At 37.2% G+C, this 18,867-nt stretch overlaps 11 non-coding genes across 11 annotated transcripts; all 11 read left to right on the plus strand.

Annotated features, from left to right (window-relative positions):
- Positions 1–4,152: 4,152 nt before the first annotated feature.
- Positions 4,153–4,224, plus strand: TRNAQ-CUG (transfer RNA glutamine (anticodon CUG)). Its single transcript has one exon. It is a non-coding gene; the product is annotated as a tRNA-Gln (tRNA).
- Positions 4,225–4,842: 618 nt separating this feature from the next.
- TRNAQ-CUG (transfer RNA glutamine (anticodon CUG)) lies at positions 4,843–4,914 on the plus strand. Its single transcript has one exon. It is a non-coding gene; the product is annotated as a tRNA-Gln (tRNA).
- A 617-nt stretch (positions 4,915–5,531) lies between these two features.
- On the plus strand, positions 5,532–5,603 carry TRNAQ-CUG (transfer RNA glutamine (anticodon CUG)). The gene has a single exon. It is a non-coding gene; the product is annotated as a tRNA-Gln (tRNA).
- A 618-nt stretch (positions 5,604–6,221) lies between these two features.
- Positions 6,222–6,293, plus strand: TRNAQ-CUG (transfer RNA glutamine (anticodon CUG)). The gene has a single exon. It is a non-coding gene; the product is annotated as a tRNA-Gln (tRNA).
- Positions 6,294–7,596: 1,303 nt separating this feature from the next.
- Positions 7,597–7,668, plus strand: TRNAQ-CUG (transfer RNA glutamine (anticodon CUG)). The gene has a single exon. It is a non-coding gene; the product is annotated as a tRNA-Gln (tRNA).
- A 617-nt stretch (positions 7,669–8,285) lies between these two features.
- TRNAQ-CUG (transfer RNA glutamine (anticodon CUG)) lies at positions 8,286–8,357 on the plus strand. The gene has a single exon. It is a non-coding gene; the product is annotated as a tRNA-Gln (tRNA).
- A 618-nt stretch (positions 8,358–8,975) lies between these two features.
- TRNAQ-CUG (transfer RNA glutamine (anticodon CUG)) lies at positions 8,976–9,047 on the plus strand. The gene has a single exon. It is a non-coding gene; the product is annotated as a tRNA-Gln (tRNA).
- Positions 9,048–10,350: 1,303 nt separating this feature from the next.
- Positions 10,351–10,422, plus strand: TRNAQ-CUG (transfer RNA glutamine (anticodon CUG)). The gene has a single exon. It is a non-coding gene; the product is annotated as a tRNA-Gln (tRNA).
- Positions 10,423–12,402: 1,980 nt separating this feature from the next.
- Positions 12,403–12,474, plus strand: TRNAQ-CUG (transfer RNA glutamine (anticodon CUG)). The gene has a single exon. It is a non-coding gene; the product is annotated as a tRNA-Gln (tRNA).
- Positions 12,475–13,773: 1,299 nt separating this feature from the next.
- TRNAQ-CUG (transfer RNA glutamine (anticodon CUG)) lies at positions 13,774–13,845 on the plus strand. Its single transcript has one exon. It is a non-coding gene; the product is annotated as a tRNA-Gln (tRNA).
- A 4,684-nt stretch (positions 13,846–18,529) lies between these two features.
- On the plus strand, positions 18,530–18,601 carry TRNAQ-CUG (transfer RNA glutamine (anticodon CUG)). The gene has a single exon. It is a non-coding gene; the product is annotated as a tRNA-Gln (tRNA).
- The last annotated feature ends 266 nt before the right edge of the window (positions 18,602–18,867 follow it).

Raw genomic sequence — 18,867 nt, forward strand, 5'->3', positions numbered from 1 at the left:
CAGGTGTAACTAATATTAGTATACCAATTTGAGATAAAATTAATAAAAATGATCTAATTAATAATACCTCCCACTGTAACAGCTAAGATCAGGTGATTTGCACTATTTCACCTTCTTACACTTACTGTATGCATAGTAGAAATACCTACACTTGTATTTTTGTAGATGGTTCCATGTTGTAATGGTTAGCACTCTGGGCTATGAATCCAGCAATCCAATTTATACTTCTTTACGAATGTGATCTTTTATATCTGATGTATTGTACTGATAGTGATTGTTGCCTGCCATACACATATTTTAACAAGATGTTGAAGTATTCCAACGTATTGTACATCCGCCAATATAATTAACAGCATATAGACAACTAAAAGTCTGTTTTCATGGCATGTGATGAAAATGCTGTCTCTACTTTCAGCTCAAAGGGTTTTCTCTATAAAGAGACCTTGGAAATTAGCAGGATCAACATTGTTGGTTTTCCACATGAATATTATTTAACTTTTTTTCTTTGCCTTGGCAGCAGCTGCCTGACACTGGTTACTACAGTTAAGTTTTCTATCAACTAAAATTGAATCTCATTGATTATCATTTTTCTTGTCAGTCTTACCCAGTGTTTTCTTATGTAGTTGGTAATGGTATATTTCCTTTGCAAACACATAACCCTACATTTTTCAATGTTAAACCTCATGTGCCGCTTCTATGCTCAAGCCCCTTTCTTATCCATATTTATTTTGTAAGAGAATACTATCCTCCTTTGTGTTAATTACTTTACACTATTTAGGATCTACATTTAAAATGTTAAGCTTACTGTGCAATTGATCTAACTGTGATTCAGTAGAACTATGGGGTTGTAGCTCTTGTCATGTAACCGCAACAGAAAATAATTGTACATCATGGTGATCATGTAGAAACTGTGCATGCACAATCATAGTGGAAGGGCAGCTGTGATTGACAGCCGACCTCCCACTGTAACAGCTAAGATCAGGTGATTTGCACTATTTCACCTTCTTACACTCACTGTATCCTTAGTATAAATACTCACACTCATATCTTTGTAGATGGTTCCATGGTGTAATGGTTAGCACTCTGGGCTTTGAATACAGCAATCTGAGTTCAACGCTTGGTGGAACCTAGCCCAATTTATACTTCTTTACGATTGTGATACTTTATCACTGATACTTTATCACTGATGTATTGTACTGATAGTGATTGTTGCCTGCCATACACATATTTTAACAAGATGTTGGAGTATTCCAACGTATTGTACATCCGCCAATATAATTGACAGCATATAAACAACTAAAAGTCTGTTTTCATGGCAAACATGATTACAGTACAGGAAAGTTGTCCTGCAGCGAGGCAGGGACTCCTAGCATCGTACATAAGTATGATGCTAGGAGCCCGGCTCCCTGCACTGTGTTCGGTCCGGTACTTGCGGCTAAAATACGTCCGTCAATTACGGACGTAATTAGTGTGTGTGCACATACCCTAACAGCTAAGATCAGGTGATTTGCACTATTTCACCTTCTTACACTCACTGTATCCTTAGTATAAATACTCACACTTGTATCTTTGTAGATGGTTCCATGGTGTAATGGTTAGCACTCTGGGCTTTTAATCCAGCAATCCAAGTTCAACGCTTGGTGAAACCTATCCAAATGTATACTTCTTTATGAATGTGACCCTTTATCACTGATGTATTGTACTGATAGTGATTGTTGCCTGCCATACACATATTTTAACAAGATGTTGGAGTATTCCAACGTCTTGTACATCCGCTAATATAATTGACAGCATATAAACAACTAAAAGTCTGTTTTCTTGGCATGTGATGAAAATGCTGTCTCTACTTTCAGCTCAAAGGGTTTTCTCTATTAGTAGGATCAACATTGTTGGTTTTCCACATGGAATTTATTTAACTTTTTTTTTTGCCTTGGCAGCAGCTGCCTGACACTGATTACTACAGTTAAGTTTTCTATCAACTAAAACTGAATCGCATTGATTATCATTTTTCTTGTCAGTTTTACCCAGTGTTTTCTTATATAGTTTGTAAAGGTATGTTTCCTTCGCAATTGCCTTTCCTTACATTTTTCAATGTTAAACCTCATGTGCCGCTTCTATGCTCAAGCCCCTTTCTTCTCCATATTTAGTTTGTAAGAGAATACTATCCTCATTTGTGTTAATAGGATCTGCCTTTATAATGTTATGCTTACTGTGCATTTCATCTAAGGGTATGTGCACACACACTATTTATGTCCGTAATATACGGACGTATTTCGGCAGCAAGTACCGGACCGAACACAGTGCAGGGAGCCGGGCTCCAAGCATCATACTTATGTACGATGCTAGGAGTCCCTGCCTCGCTGCAGGACAACTGTCACGTACTGAAAACATGATTACAGTACGGGACAGTTGTCCGGCAGCGAGGCAGGGACTCCTAGCGTCGTACATAACTATGATGCTAGGAGCCCGGCTCCCTGCACTGAGTTCGGTCCGGAACTTGCGGCCGAAATACGTCCGTATATTACGGACGTAATTAGTGTGTGTGCACATACCCTAACTGTGATTCAGTAGAACTATGGGGTTGTAGCTCTTGTCATGTAACCGCAATAGAAAATAATTGTACATCATGGTCATCGTGCAGAACCCGTGCAAGCACAATCATTGTGGAAGGGCAGCTGTGATTGACAGCTGACCTCCCACTGTAACAGCTAAGATCAGGTGGTTAGCACTATTTCACCTTCTTACACTCACTGTATCCTTAGTAGAAATACTCACACTCATATTTCTTATAGATGGTTCCATGGTGTAATGGTTAGCACAGGGTTTGTTTAAATGGCACAATGGCAACAAGGTTTGTTTACATTTTTTATAATAAATGATTGGGAGCCCATCTGGTCCAGGGCTTTTCCCATTTGGTATGGTCCCTAATATTTTGTCCAGTTCCTGTAGCGTAAACGGAGCAAGCAATGCTGATTGCTCCTCTTCAGTCAAGGAAGGGGCATCTATGGAATGTAAGTAGTTACTTATAGCTTCTGTGTGTGAAACCTGGCTATTCGGGGCAGATTTTTTTTATGGTTATATAGCTCAGAGTAGTATTTCCGGAATTCCCGCGCTATGAGGTCAGTCTCAGTGAACTTACTATGTAATTCCACTTTTATAGTGGAGATGAGGGTTTTCCCACTTTGTTGTTTGAGAAGGTTCAACATCATCCTATTCCCCTTGTCTCCATGAGCATATGTTTTATATTTGAGTAGTTGGAGTGATTTAGCAGATCTTACATTGAGGATGTTTTTAAGTTGCTGTCTAAGGTGTTGGAGTTCTGTCTGAACTGAGTCCAAACGCAATCTTTTATGTACATTTTCTATGGAGGATATTTTGCCCAACACCTCATCTATGAGTTGCGACCTCTTCCGCTTTACCCGTGAAACTAGGGCAATAAGTTCCCCTCTTACAAATGTTTTGTGTGTCTCGCAGAGGAGAGGTTTTGAAATAAGGGGGTCATCATTAAATGTAAAGAACTCCTTCATTTTATTTTCTATGGAATTTACATCTTTAGAGTTTTCTAAGAGCGTATCATTAAGTCTCCAGTTCCATCCTCTAACAGGCAACTGCTTTAAGGTGAACTTAACAGAGACCAGAGCGTGATCTGAGATTGTAATGTTCCCTATCGAGGATGATGCCACCTGGGGCAGATGCTTTTCTGGCAAAAATAAATAATCTAAGCATTGATACAAGTCATGTGGAGTTGAATAGAAGTAGTAATCCTTCCCAGTCGGATGATGGAAGCCGTGGAGCCGTCAGAGTCTTCATCTCTAGTATCGTCTGCTTGGCGCTCCAGCACCATCTTGGAAGGAAACTACAGCTTTTTCCGAAGAATTTTATCCATGTCGGGTTGATTTTTCCCCTGTTGAGCAGGACCCGGGGAATCCTTGTACTTGTCATTCGAAGGTTTTACCATGATATTGCAAAATTACTGCCTAGAAGCTGTAGTTTCTGTATATGAAGTGAGGAGCTCACGAGTTAAGCGTCCATCCCAATGCGCGGTAACTCCGCCCCCCCGGGAGGTCGATTTTGATTGATAGCCGACCTGTTATTGTAATTACACGTACTGCCTGTTTAGTAGAAATATCCAAACTGCACTCTATTGTCAAGGGTTCCATGGTGTAATGGTTAGCACTCTGGACTCTGAATCCAGGAATCCGAGTTCAACTCTCGGTGGGACCTTGCCACAGTTTACTTCCTTCTTAGTGTAATCCTTTTTCAATGAGGTATTGTATTGATAGTGATTGTTGTACGCCATAAACACGATTTAACAACAAAAAAAAAAGTGAAAATATTCTCTCGTAGAAAAAATTAAACCAATGTAATTGAGAGCATATAAAATTAACAAATTTAAAGAGTCTTTTTATGGCATGTAATGCAAACACTGGCTCTACTTCCAGCTCGTAGGGTGTTCAGTACAGACAGACCTTGGAAATTAGTATGATCCACATTGTAGATTATCCAATTGGAAACTAATTTACAGTCTTTTTGCCTTGGCAGTAGCTGCCTGACACTGGTTACAACAGTTAAGTTTTCAGTCAACTGAAATTCATAATTTCATGTCCCAGTTTTTTCCCATTGAGTTGTTAATAGTATTTTCCCTTTCCAAATGCAGGGTTCTAGCTTTTGTTATATAACCGCAATAGAAAATAATTGTACATCTTGGTGATCATGCAGGCACAGAAGCTATGCCCTCTTGATTATTGTGGGAGGTCGATTTTGAATGATAGCCGACCTATTATTGTAAATACACGGACTGCCTGTTTAGTAGAAATATCCAAACTGCACTCTATTGTCAAGGGTTCCATGTTGTAATGGTTAGCACTCTGGACTCTGAATCCAGCAATCCGAGTTCAACTCTCGGTGGGACCTTGCCACAGTTTACTTCCTTCTTAGTGTAATCCTTTTTCAATGAGGTATTGTATTGATAGTGATTGTTGTATGCCATAAACACGATTTAACAACAAAAAAAAAGTGATAATATTCTCTCGTAGAAATAATTAAACCAATGTAATTGAGGGCATATAAAATTAACAAATTTAAAGAGTCTTTTTATGCAATGTAATGCAAACACTGGCTCTACTTCCAGCTCGTAGTGTGTTCAGTACAGACAGACCTTGGAAATTAGTAATATCCACATTGTAGATTATCCAAATGGAAACTAATTTACAGTCTTTTTGCCTTGGCAGTAGCTGCCTGACACTGGTTACAACAGTTAAGTTTTCAGTCAACTGAAATTCATAATTTCATTTCCCAGTTTTTTCCCATTGAGTTGTTAATAGTATTTTCCCTTTCCAAATGCAGGGTTCTAGCTTTTGTTATATAACCGCAATAGAAAATAATTGTACATCTTGGCGATCATGCAGGCACAGAAGCTATGCCCTCTTGATTATTGTGGGAGGTCGATTTTGAATGATAGTCGACCTGTTATTGTAATTACACGTACTGCCTGTTTAGTAGAAATATCCAAACTGCCCTCTATTGTCAAGGGTTCCATGGTGTAATGGTTAGCACTCTGGACTCTGAATCCAGCAATCCGAGTTCAAATCTTGGTGGGACCTTGCCACAGTTTACTTCCTTCTTAGTGTAATCCTTTTTCAATGAGGTATTGTATTGATAGTGATTGTTGTACGCCATAAACACGATTTAACAACAAAAAAAAAGTGATAATATTCTCTCGTAGAAAAAATTAAACCAATGTAATTGAGAGCATATAAAATTAACAAATTTAAAGAGTCTTTTTATGGCATGTAATGCAAACACTGGCTCTACTTCCAGCTCGTAGGGTGTTCAGTACAGACAGACCTTGGAAATTAGTATGATCCACATTGTAGATTATCCAATTGGAAACTAATTTACAGTCTTTTTGCCTTGGCAGTAGCTGCCTGACACTGGTTACAACAGTTACGTTTTCAGTCAACTGAAATTCATAATTTCATTTCCCAGTTTTTTCCCATTGAGTTGTTAATAGTATTTTCCCTTTCCAAATGCAGGGTTCTAGCTTTTGTTATATAACCACAATTGAAAATAATTGTACATCTTGGTGATCATGCAGGCACAGAAGCTATGCCCTCTTCATTATTGTGGGAGGTCGATTTTGAATGATAGCCGACCTGTTATTGTAATTACACGTACTGCCTGTTTAGTAGAAATATCCAAACTGCACTGTTGTTGTCAAGGGTTCCATGGTGTAATGGTTAGCACTCTGGACTCTGAATCCAGGAATCCGAGTTCAACTCTCGGTGGGACCTTGCCACAGTTTACTTCCTTCTTAGTGTAATCCTTTTTCAATGAGGTATTGTATTGATAGTGATTGTTGTACGCCATAAACACCATTTAACAACAAAAAAAATGTGATAATATTCTCTTGTAGAGATAATTAAACCAATGTAATTGAGGGCATATGAAATTAACAAATTTAAAGAGTCTTTTTATGGCATGTAATGCAAACACTGGCTCTACTTCCAGCTCGTAGGGTGTTCAGTACAGACAGACCTTGGAAATTAGTATTATCCACATTGTAGATTATCCAAATGGAAACTCATTTACAGTCTTTTTGCCTTGGCAGTAGCTGCCTGACACTGGTTACAACAGTTAAGTTTTCAGTCAACTGAAATTCATAATTTCATTTCTCAGTTTTTTCCCATTGAGTTAATAGTTAATAGTATTTTCCCTTTCCAAATGCAGAGTTCTAGCTTTTGTTATATAACCGCAATAGAAAATAATTGTACATCTTGGTGATCATGCAGGCACAGAAGCTATGCCCTCTTGATTATTGTGGGAGGTCGATTTTGAATGGTAGCCAACCTGTTATGGTAATTACACGTACTGCCTGTTTAGTAGAAATGTCCAAACTGCACTCTATTGTCAAGGGTACCATGGTGTAATGGTTAGCACTCAGAATCCAGCAATCCGAGTTCAACGCTCGGTGGGACCTTGCCACAGTTTACTTCCTTCTTAGTGTAATCCTTTTTCAATGAGGTATTGTATTGATAGTTATTGTTGTACGCCATAAACACGATTTAACAACAAAAAAAATGTGATAATATTCTCTCGTAGAGATAATTAAACCAATGTAATTGAGGGCATATACAATTAACAATTTTAAAGAGTCTTTTTATGGCATGTAATGCAAACACTGGCTCTACTTCCAGCTCGTAGGGTGTTCAGTACAGACAGACCTTGGAAATTAGTATGATCCACATTGTAGATTATCCAATTGGAAACTAATTTACAGTCTTTTTGCCTTGGCAGTAGCTGCCTGACACTGGTTACAACAGTTAAGTTTTCAGTCAACTGAAATTCATAATTTCATGTCCCAGTTTTTTCCCATTGAGTTGTTAATAGTATTTTCCCTTTCCAAATGCAGGGTTCTAGCTTTTGTTATATAACCGCAATAGAAAATAATTGTACATCTTGGTGATCATGCAGGCACAGAAGCTATGCCCTCTTGATTATTGTGGGAGGTCGATTTTGAATGATAGCCGACCTATTATTGTAAATACACGGACTGCCTGTTTAGTAGAAATATCCAAACTGCACTCTATTGTCAAGGGTTCCATGTTGTAATGGTTAGCACTCTGGACTCTGAATCCAGCAATCCGAGTTCAACTCTCGGTGGGACCTTGCCACAGTTTACTTCCTTCTTAGTGTAATCCTTTTTCAATGAGGTATTGTATTGATAGTGATTGTTGTATGCCATAAACACGATTTAACAACAAAAAAAAAGTGATAATATTCTCTCGTAGAAATAATTAAACCAATGTAATTGAGGGCATATAAAATTAACAAATTTAAAGAGTCTTTTTATGCAATGTAATGCAAACACTGGCTCTACTTCCAGCTCGTAGTGTGTTCAGTACAGACAGACCTTGGAAATTAGTAATATCCACATTGTAGATTATCCAAATGGAAACTAATTTACAGTCTTTTTGCCTTGGCAGTAGCTGCCTGACACTGGTTACAACAGTTAAGTTTTCAGTCAACTGAAATTCATAATTTCATTTCCCAGTTTTTTCCCATTGAGTTGTTAATAGTATTTTCCCTTTCCAAATGCAGGGTTCTAGCTTTTGTTATATAACCGCAATAGAAAATAATTGTACATCTTGGCGATCATGCAGGCACAGAAGCTATGCCCTCTTGATTATTGTGGGAGGTCGATTTTGAATGATAGTCGACCTGTTATTGTAATTACACGTACTGCCTGTTTAGTAGAAATATCCAAACTGCCCTCTATTGTCAAGGGTTCCATGGTGTAATGGTTAGCACTCTGGACTCTGAATCCAGCAATCCGAGTTCAAATCTTGGTGGGACCTTGCCACAGTTTACTTCCTTCTTAGTGTAATCCTTTTTCAATGAGGTATTGTATTGATAGTGATTGTTGTACGCCATAAACACGATTTAACAACAAAAAAAAAGTGATAATATTCTCTCGTAGAAAAAATTAAACCAATGTAATTGAGAGCATATAAAATTAACAAATTTAAAGAGTCTTTTTATGGCATGTAATGCAAACACTGGCTCTACTTCCAGCTCGTAGGGTGTTCAGTACAGACAGACCTTGGAAATTAGTATGATCCACATTGTAGATTATCCAATTGGAAACTAATTTACAGTCTTTTTGCCTTGGCAGTAGCTGCCTGACACTGGTTACAACAGTTACGTTTTCAGTCAACTGAAATTCATAATTTCATTTCCCAGTTTTTTCCCATTGAGTTGTTAATAGTATTTTCCCTTTCCAAATGCAGGGTTCTAGCTTTTGTTATATAACCACAATTGAAAATAATTGTACATCTTGGTGATCATGCAGGCACAGAAGCTATGCCCTCTTCATTATTGTGGGAGGTCGATTTTGAATGATAGCCGACCTGTTATTGTAATTACACGTACTGCCTGTTTAGTAGAAATATCCAAACTGCACTGTTGTTGTCAAGGGTTCCATGGTGTAATGGTTAGCACTCTGGACTCTGAATCCAGGAATCCGAGTTCAACTCTCGGTGGGACCTTGCCACAGTTTACTTCCTTCTTAGTGTAATCCTTTTTCAATGAGGTATTGTATTGATAGTGATTGTTGTACGCCATAAACACCATTTAACAACAAAAAAAATGTGATAATATTCTCTTGTAGAGATAATTAAACCAATGTAATTGAGGGCATATGAAATTAACAAATTTAAAGAGTCTTTTTATGGCATGTAATGCAAACACTGGCTCTACTTCCAGCTCGTAGGGTGTTCAGTACAGACAGACCTTGGAAATTAGTATTATCCACATTGTAGATTATCCAAATGGAAACTCATTTACAGTCTTTTTGCCTTGGCAGTAGCTGCCTGACACTGGTTACAACAGTTAAGTTTTCAGTCAACTGAAATTCATAATTTCATTTCTCAGTTTTTTCCCATTGAGTTAATAGTTAATAGTATTTTCCCTTTCCAAATGCAGAGTTCTAGCTTTTGTTATATAACCGCAATAGAAAATAATTGTACATCTTGGTGATCATGCAGGCACAGAAGCTATGCCCTCTTGATTATTGTGGGAGGTCGATTTTGAATGGTAGCCAACCTGTTATGGTAATTACACGTACTGCCTGTTTAGTAGAAATGTCCAAACTGCACTCTATTGTCAAGGGTACCATGGTGTAATGGTTAGCACTCAGAATCCAGCAATCCGAGTTCAACGCTCGGTGGGACCTTGCCACAGTTTACTTCCTTCTTAGTGTAATCCTTTTTCAATGAGGTATTGTATTGATAGTTATTGTTGTACGCCATAAACACGATTTAACAACAAAAAAAATGTGATAATATTCTCTCGTAGAGATAATTAAACCAATGTAATTGAGGGCATATACAATTAACAATTTTAAAGAGTCTTTTTATGGCATGTAATGCAAACACTGGCTCTACTTCCAGCTCGTAGGGTGTTCAGTACAGACAGACCTTGGAAATTAGTATTATCCACATTGTAGATTATCCAAATGGAAACTCATTTACAGTCTTTTTGCCTTGGCAGTAGCTGCCTTACACTGGTTACAACAGTTAAGTTTTCAGTCAACTGAAATTCATAATTTCATTTCCCATTTTTTTCCCATTGAGTTGTTAATAGTATTTTCCCTTTCCAAATGCAGGGTTCTAGCTTTTGTTATATAACCGCAATAGAAAATAATTGTTCATCTTGGTGATCATGCAGGCACAGAAACTATGCCCTCTTGATTATTGTGGGAGGTCGATTTTGAATGGTAGCCAACCTGTTATGGTAATTACACGTATTGCCTGTTTAGTAGAAATATCCAAACTGCACTCTATTGTCAAGGGTTCCATGGTGTAATGGTTAGCACTCTGGACTCTGAATCCAGCAATCCGAGTTCAACTCTCGGTGGGACCTTGCCACAGTTTAATTCCTTCTGAGTGTAATCCTTTTTCAATGAGGTATTGTATTGATAGTGATTGTTGTACGCCATAAACACGATTTAACAACAAAAAAAATGTGATAATATTCTCTCGTAGAGATAATTAAACCAATGTAATTGAGGGCATATAAAATTAACAAATTTAAATAGTCTTTTATGGCATGTAATGCAAACACTGGCTCTACTTCCAGCTCGTAGTGTGTTCAGTACAGACAGACCTTGGAAATTAGTATTATCCACATTGTAGATTATCCAAATGGAAACTCATTTACAGTCATTTTGCCTTGGCAGTAGCTGCCTGACACTGGTTACAACAGTTAAGTTTTCAGTCAACTGAAATTCATAATTTCATTTCTCAGTTTTTTCCCATTGAGTTGTTAATAGTATTTTCCCTTTCCAAATGCAGGGTTCTAGCTTTTGTTATATAACCGCAATAGAAAATAATTGTACATCTTGGTGATCATGCAGGCACAGAAGCTATGCCCTCTTGATTATTGTGGGAGGTCGATTTTGAATGATAGCCGACCTGTTATTGTAATTACACGTACTGCCTGTTTAGTAGAAATATCCAAACTGCACTCTATTGTCAAGGGTTCCATGGTGTAATGGTTAGCACTCTGAATCCAGCAATCTGAGTTCAACTCTCGGTGGGACCTTGACTCAGTTTAATTCCTTCTGAGTGTAATCCTTCTTCAATGAGGTATTGTATTGATAGTTATTGTTGTACGCCATAAACAAGATTTAACAACAAAAAAAATGTGATAATATTCTCTCGTAGAGATAATTAAACCAATGTAATTGAGGGCATATAAAATTAACAAATTTAAAGAGTCTTTTTATGGCATGTAATGCAAACACTGGCTCTACTTCCAGCTCGTAGGGTGTTCAGTACAGACAGACCTTGGAAATTAGTATTATCCACATTGTAGATTATCCAAATGGAAACTCATTTACAGTCTTTTTGCCTTGGCAGTAGCTGCCTTACACTGGTTACAACAGTTAAGTTTTCAGTCAACTGAAATTCATAATTTCATTTCCCATTTTTTTCCCATTGAGTTGTTAATAGTATTTTCCCTTTCCAAATGCAGGGTTCTAGCTTTTGTTATATAACCGCAATAGAAAATAATTGTACATCTTGGCGATCATGCAGGCACAGAAGCTATGCCCTCTTGATTATTGTGGGAGGTCGATTTTGAATGATAGCCGACCTGTTATTGTAATTACACGTACTGCCTGTTTAGTAGAAATGTCCAAACTGCACTCTATTGTCAAGGGTTCCATGGTGTAATGGTTAGCACTCTGAATCCAGCAATCTGAGTTCAACTCTCGGTGGGACCTTGACTCAGTTTAATTCCTTCTGAGTTTTATCCTTTTTCAATGAGGTATTGTATTGATAGTTATTGTTGTACGCCATAAACAAGATTTAACAACAAAAAAAATGTGATAATATTCTCTCGTAGAGATAATTAAACCAATGTAATTGAGGGCATATAAAATGAACAAATTTAAAGAGTCTTTTTATGGCATGTAATGCAAACACTGGCTCTACTTCCAGCTCGTAGGGTGTTCAGTACAGACAGACCTTGGAAATTAGTATTATCCACATTGTAGATTATCCAAATGGAAACTCATTTACAGTCTTTTTGCCTTGGCAGTAGCTGCCTTACACTGGTTACAACAGTTAAGTTTTCAGTCAACTGAAATTCATAATTTCATTTCCCATTTTTTTCCCATTGAGTTGTTAATAGTATTTTCCCTTTCCAAATGCAGGGTTCTAGCTTTTGTTATATAACCGCAATAGAAAATAATTGTACATCTTGGTGATCATGCAGGCACAGAAGCTATGCCCTCTTGATTATTGTGGGAGGTCGATTTTGAATGATAGCCGACCTGTTATTGTAATTACACGTACTGCCTGTTTAGTAGAAATGTCCAAACTGCACTCTATTGTCAAGGGTTCCATGGTGTAATGGTTAGCGCTCTGGACTCTGAATCCAGCAATCCGAGTTCAACTCTCGGTGGGACCTTGCCACAGTTTAACTCCTTCTGAGTGTAATCCTTTTTCAATGAGGTATTGTATTGATAGTAATTGTTGTACGCCATAAACACGATTTAACAACAAAAAAAATGTGATAATATTCTCTCGTAGAGATAATTAAACCAATGTAATTGAGGGCATATAAAACTAACAAATTTAAAGAGTATTTTTATGGCATGTAATGCAAACACTGGCTCTTCTTCCAGCTCGTAGTGTGTTCAGTACAGACAGACCTTGGAAATTAGTATTATCCACATTGTAGATTATCCAAATGGAAACTAATTTACAGTCTTTTTGCCTTGCCAGTAGCTGCCTGACACTGGTTACAACAGTTAATTTTTCAGTCAACTGAAATTCATAATTTCATTTCCCAGTTTTTTCCTATTGAGTTGTTAATAGTATTTTCCCTTTCCAAATGCAGGGTTCTAGCTTTTGTTATATAACCGCAATAGAAAATAATTGTACATCTTGGTGATCATGCAGGCACAGAAGCTATGCCCTCTTGATTATTGTGGGAGGTCGATTTTGAATGATAGCCGACCTGTTATTGTAATTACACGTACTGCCTGTTTAGTAGAAATATCCAAACTGCACTCTATTGTCAAGGGTTCCATGGTGTAATGGTTAGCACTCTGAATCCAGCAATCTGAGTTCAACTCTCGGTGGGACCTTGACACAGTTTAATTCCTTCTGAGTGTAATCCTTTTTCAAAGAGGTATTGTATTGATAGTTATTGTTGTACGCCATAAACAAGATTTAACAACAAAAAAAATGTGATAATATTCTCTCGTAGAGATAATTAAACCAATGTAATTGAGGGCATATAAAATTAACAAATTTAAAGAGTCTTTTTATGGCATGTAATGCAAACACTGGCTCTACTTCCAGCTCGTAGGGTGTTCAGTACAGACAGACCTTGGAAATTAGTATTATCCACATTGTAGATTATCCAAATGGAAACTCATTTACAGTCTTTTTGCCTTGGCAGTAGCTGCCTTACACTGGTTACAACAGTTAAGTTTTCAGTCAAATGAAATTCATAATTTCATTTCCCATTTTTTTCCCATTGAGTTGTTAATAGTATTTTCCCTTTCCAAATGCAGGGTTCTAGCTTTTGTTATATAACCGCAATAGAAAATAATTGTACATCTTGGTGATCATGCAGGCACAGAAGCTATGCCCTCTTGATTATTGTGGGAGGTCGATTTTGAATGATAGCCGACCTGTTATTGTAATTACACGTACTGCCTGTTTAGTAGAAATGTCCAAACTGCACTCTATTGTCAAGGGTTCCATGGTGTAATGGTTAGCACTCTGGGCTCTGAATCCAGCAATCCGAGTTCAACTCTCGGTGGGACCTTGCCACAGTTTAACTCCTTCTGAGTGTAATCCTTTTTCAATGAGGTATTGTATTGATAGTAATTGTTGTACGCCATAAACACGATTTAACAACAAAAAAAAAGTGATAATATTCTCTAGTAGAGATAATTAAACCAATGTAATTGAGGGCATATGAAATTAACAAATTTAAAGAGTCTTTTTATGGCATGTAATGCAAACACTGGCTCTACTTCCAGCTCGTAGTGTGTTCAGTACAGACAGACCTTGGAAATAAGTATTATCCACATTGTAGATTATCCAAATGGAAACTAATTTACAGTCTTTTTGCCTTGCCAGTAGCTGCCTGACACTGGTTACAACAGTTAATTTTTCAGTCAACTGAAATTCATAATTTCATTTCCCAGTTTTTTCCTATTGAGTTGTTAATAGTATTTTCCCTTTCCAAATGCAGGGTTCTAGCTTTTGTTATATAACCGCAATAGAAAATAATTGTACATCTTGGTGATCATGCAGGCACAGAAGCTATGCCCTCTTGATTATTGTGGGAGGTCGATTTTGAATGATAGCCGACCTGTTATTGTAATTACACGTACTGCCTGTTTAGTAGAAATAACCAAACTGCACTCTATTGTCAAGGGTTCCATGGTGTAATGGTTAGCACTCTGAATCCAGCAATCTGAGTTCAACTCTTGGTGGGACCTTGACACAGTGTAATCCTTTTTCAATGAGGTATTGTATTGATAGTTATTGTTGTACGCCATAAACAAGATTTAACAACAAAAAAAATGTGATAATATTCTCTCGTAGAGATAATTAAACCAATGTAATTGAGGGCATATAAAATTAACAAATTTAAAGAGTCTTTTTATGGCATGTAATGCAAACACTGGCTCTACTTCCAGCTCGTAGGGTGTTCAGTACAGACAGACCTTGGAAATTAGTATTATCCACATTGTAGATTATCCAAATGGAAACTAATTTACAGTCTTTTTGCCTTGGCAGTAGCGGCCTGACACTGGTTACAACAGTTAAGTTTTCAGTCAACTGAAATTCATAATTTCATTTCTCAGTTTTTTCCCATTGAGTTGTTAATAGTATTTTCCCTTTCCAAATGCAGGGTTCTAGCTTTTGTTATATAACCGCAATAGAAAATAATTGTACATCTTGGTGATCATGCAGGCACAGAAGCTATGCCCTCTTGATTATTGTGGGAGGTCGATTTTGAATGGTAGCCAACCTGTTATGGTAATTACACGTACTGCCTGTTTAGTAGAAATATCCAAACTGCACTCTATTGTCAAGGGTTCCATGGTGTAATGGTTAGCACTCTGAATCCAGCAATCCGAGTTCAACGCTCGGTGGGACCTTGACACAGTTTAATTCCTTCTGAGTGTAATCCTTTTTCAATGAGGTATTGTATTGATAGTTATTGTTGTACGCCATAAACACGATTTAACAACAAAAAAAATGTGATAATATTCTCTCGTAGAGATAATTAAACCAATGTAATTGAGGGCATATAAAATTAACAAATTTAAAGAGTATTTTTATGGCATGTAATGCAAACACTGGCTCTACTTCCAGCTCGTAGTGTGTTCAGTACAGACAGACCTTGGAAATTAGTATTATCCACATTGTAGATTATCCAAATGGAAACTAATTTACAGTCTTTTTGCATTGGCAGTAGCTGCCTGACACTGGTTAAACCAGTTAAGTTTTCAGTCAACTGAAATTCATAATTTCATTTCTCAGTTTTTTCCCATTGAGTTGTTAATAGTATTTTCCCTTTCCAAATGCAGGGTTCTAGCTTTTGTTATATAACCGCAATAGAAAATAATTGCACATCTTGGTGATCATGCAGGCACAGAAGCTATGCCCTCTTGATTATTGTGGGAGGTCGATTTTGAATGATAGCCGACGTGTTATTGTAATTACACGTACTGCCTGTTTAGTAGAAATATCCAAACTGCACTCTATTGTCAAGGGTTCCATGGTGTAATGGTTAGCACTCTGAATCCAGCAATCCGAGTTCAACTCTCGGTGGGACCTTGCCACAGTATAATTCCTTCTGAGTGTAATCCTTTTTCAATGAGGTATTGTATTGATAGTGATTGTTGTACGCCATAAACACTATTTAACAACAAAAAAAATGTGATAATATTCTCTCGTAGAGATATATAAACCAATGTAATTGAGGGCATATAAAATTAACAAATTTAAAGAGTCTTTTTATGGCATGTAATGCAAACACTGGCTCTACTTCCAGCTCGTAGGGTGTTCAGTACAGACAGACCTTGGAAATTAGTATTATCCACATTGTAGATTATCCAAATGGAAACTCATTTACAGTCTTTTTGCCTTGGCAGTAGCTGCCTGACACTGGTTACAACAGTTAAGTTTTCAGTCAACTGAAATTCATAATTTCATTTCCCAGTTTTTTCCCATTGAGTTGTTAATAGTATTTTCCCTTTCCAAATGCAGGGTTCTAGCTTTTGTTATATAACCGCAATATAAAATAATTGTACATCTTGGTGATCATGCAGGCACAGAAGCTATGCCCTCTTGATTATTGTGGGAGGTCGATTTTGAATGATAGCCGACCTGTTATTGTAATTACACGTACTGCCTGTTTAGTAGAAATATCCAAACTGCACTCTATTGTCAAGGGTTCCATGGTGTAATGGTTAGCACTCTGAATCCAGCAATCCGAGTTCAACTCTCGGTGGGACCTTGCCACAGTTTAATTCCTTCTGAGTGAAATCCTTTTTCAATGAGGTATTGTATTGATAGTTATTGTTGTACGCCATAAACACGATTTAACAACAAAAAAAATGTGATAATATTCTCTCGTAGAGATAATTAAACCAATGTAATTGAGAGCATATGAAATCAACAAATTTAAAGAGTCTTTTTATGGCATGTAATGCAAACACTGGCTCTACTTCCAGCTCGTAGTGTGTTCAGTACAGACAGACCTTGGAAATTAGTATTATCCACATTGTAGATTATCCAAATGGAAACTAATTTACAGTCTTTTTGCCTTGGCAGTAGCTGCCTGACACTGGTTACAACAGTTAAGTTTTCAGTCAACTGAAATTCATAATTTCATTTCTCAGTTTTTTCCCATTGAGTTGTTAATATTATTTTCCCTTTCCAAATGCAGGGTTCTAGCTTTTGTTATATAACCGCAATAGAAAATAATTGTACATCTTGGTGATCATGCAGGCACAGAAGCTATGCCCTCTTGATTATTGTGGGAGGTCGATTTTGAATGATAGCCGACGTGTTATTGTAATTACACGTACTGCCTGTTTAGTAGAAATATCCAAACTGCACTCTATTGTCAAGGGTTCCATGGTGTAATGGTTAGCACTCTGAATCCAGCAATCCGAGTTCAACTCTCGGTGGGACCTTGCCACAGTTTAATTCCTTCTGAGTGAAATCCTTTTTCAATGAGGTATTGTATTGATAGTTATTGTTGTACGCCATAAACACGATTTAACAACACAAAAAATGTGATAATATTCTCTCGTAGAGATAATTAAACCAATGTAATTGAGGGCATATAAATTTAAAGAGTATTTTTATGGCATGTAATGCAAACACTGGCTCTACTTCCAGCTCGTAGTGTGTTCAGTACAGACAGACCTTGGAAATTAGTATTATCCACATTGTAGATTATCCAAATGGAAACTAATTTACAGTCTTTTTGCCTTGGCAGTAGCTGCCTGACACTGGTTACTACAGTTAAGTTTTCAGTCAACTGAAATTCATAATTTCATTTCTCAGTTTTTTCCCATTGAGTTGTTAATAGTATTTTCCCTTTCCAAATGCAGGGTTCTAGCTTTTGTTATATAACCGCAATAGAAAATAATTGTACATCTTGGTGATCATGCAGGCACAGAAGCTATGCCCTCTTGATTATTGTGGGAGGTCGATTTTGAATGATAGCCGACCTGTTATTGTAATTACACGTACTGCCTGTTTAGTAGAAATATCCAAACTGCACTCTGTTGACAAGGGTTCCATGGTGTAATGGTTAGCACTCTGAATCTAGCAATCTGAGTTCAACTCTCGGTGGGACCTTGCCACAGTTTAATTCCTTCTGAGTGTAATCCTTTTTCAATGAGGTATTGTATTGATAGTTATTGTTGTACGCCATAAACACGATTTAACAACAAAAAAAATGTGATAATATTCTCTCGTAGAGATAATTAAACCAATGTAATTGAGAGCATATGAAATCAAAAAATTTAAAGAGTATTTTTATGGCATGTAATGCAAACACTGGCTCTACTTCCAGCTCGTAGTGTGTTCAGTACAGACAGACCTTGGAAATTAGTATTATCCACATTGTAGATTATCCAAATGGAAACTAATTTACAGTCTTTTTGCCTTGGCAGTAGCTGCCTGACACTGGTTACAACAGTTAAGTTTTCAGTCAACTGAAATTCATAATTTCATTTCTCAGTTTTTTCCCATTGAGTTGTTAATATTATTTTCCCTTTCCAAATGCAGGGTTCTAGCTTTTGTTATATAACCGCAATAGAAAATAATTGTACATCTTGGTGATCATGCAGGCACAGAAGCTATGCCCTCTTGATTATTGTGGGAGGTCGATTTTGAATGATAGCCGACGTGTTATTGTAATTACACGTACTGCCTGTTTAGTAGAAATATCCAAACTGCACTCTATTGTCAAGGGTTCCATGGTGTAATGGTTAGCACTCTGGACTCTGAATCCAGCAATCCGAGTTCAACTCTCGGTGGGGCCTTGCCACAGTTTAATTCCTTCTGAGTGTAATCCTTTTTCAATGAGGTATTGTAATGATAGTAATTGTTGTACGCCATAAACACGATTTAACAACAAAAAAAAAGTGATAATATTCTCTCGTAGAGATAATTAAACCAATGTAATTGAGGGCATATAAAATTAACAAATTTAAAGGGTATTTTTATGGCATGTAATGCAAACACTGGCTCTACTTCCAGCTCGTAGTGTGTTCAGTACAGACAGACCTTGGAAATTAGTATTATCCAC

This window comes from Rhinoderma darwinii, chromosome 3 (genome assembly GCF_050947455.1).
Source record: "Rhinoderma darwinii isolate aRhiDar2 chromosome 3, aRhiDar2.hap1, whole genome shotgun sequence".
Lineage (NCBI taxonomy): Eukaryota > Metazoa > Chordata > Amphibia > Anura > Rhinodermatidae > Rhinoderma > Rhinoderma darwinii.